The following is a 1191-nucleotide window of genomic DNA, read 5'->3' on the forward strand; positions in this document are numbered from 1 at the left end:
AGTCTCTCTACTCTCTGGAAGCCTCAGAATCCAGATACTACCGCTTCGTGCTCATTGTCCGCTCGAGTGTGAGTCAGGGACGTGAACTTGGCCAATTAGATGCTCCTGCCCTGGAATTTAGATCTGGAAGAAGTGAAGCAAATACCCAGCAACTGATGAGAGAGTTTTTTACAATTGCGGGGGGGATGGCAAAAACCTGGGGTGACAGAGCATTGAATGTCTAGCAGTGGCAGTGTCATCTGTAGCAAAGATGAAACTCTACTACAAACTCAGGTATGCTCAAAATGTTAAGTCTTTTTTAAAAAATTACAATTGACCCAAATTTCTATTTTGAGCTCCCATTTAAGAAGCTAATAAAAATTAATCTCTGTCATTTCATTGTTTCAGGCCACCATCTACTCCAAAGTTGCATCTACATTCTAATGCACTTGCTTAATTCCAAGGCATCCACTGGGAGGTATGCTTGATCCTTGGTCATCATCGTGTACACAGTTTTTATTCCTGTTGGATATTCAGATTTTTTTCCAGCAGGTAAATACTGCAACCTTCTCATCTAACATGAGCTCACTCAGTGTCTTGATTCTCTGCTTGCTGCTCCCTAGAGTTGAAGAAATTCCTGGCTGCTCTAGCCCACCTGCGACTAGAGGAAACCCAGTGCGCTCTCTAAAAACCTTATACTTAGGAACCCCACGTACAGACATACCTGTTTTACTGTACTTCACCTTATTTCACTTTGCAGATAATATATTTTTTACAAATTGAAGGTTTGTGGCAACCCTGTGCTGAGCAAGTCTATCAGAGCTACTTTCCCAACAGCATGTGCTCATTTTGTGTCTCCGTGTCACGTTTTGCTAATTCTCACAATATTTTGAACTTTTTCATGATTATTCTATCTTTTATGGTGATCTGTGATCAGTGACCTGCGATGTTACTATTGAAATTGTTTTGAGGCACCACAAACCTCACGCATATAAGACAACAAACCTAATTGATAAATGCTGTGTGCGTTCTGACTGCTCCACCGACCGGCTGGTCCCCTGTGTCTCTCCCTCTCCTCGGGTTTCTCTGTTCTCTGAGACACAACAATATTGAAATTAGGCCAAGGAATGACCCCGCAATGGCCTATAAGTGTTCAAGTGAAAGGAAGTCTCTCACTTTAAATCAAAGCTAGAAATGATTAAGTTCAGCGAG

At 41.9% G+C, this 1191-nt stretch overlaps 1 pseudogene; it reads left to right on the plus strand.

The window, feature by feature from the left end:
- Positions 1-1117: 1117 nt before the first annotated feature.
- LOC103581414 overlaps positions 1118-1191 on the plus strand; it is a 2474-nt pseudogene continuing 2400 nt past the window's right edge.

Source organism: Galeopterus variegatus, unplaced genomic scaffold, assembly GCF_000696425.1.
Source record: "Galeopterus variegatus unplaced genomic scaffold, G_variegatus-3.0.2 Scaffold12995, whole genome shotgun sequence".
NCBI classification, from domain to species: domain Eukaryota; kingdom Metazoa; phylum Chordata; class Mammalia; order Dermoptera; family Cynocephalidae; genus Galeopterus; species Galeopterus variegatus.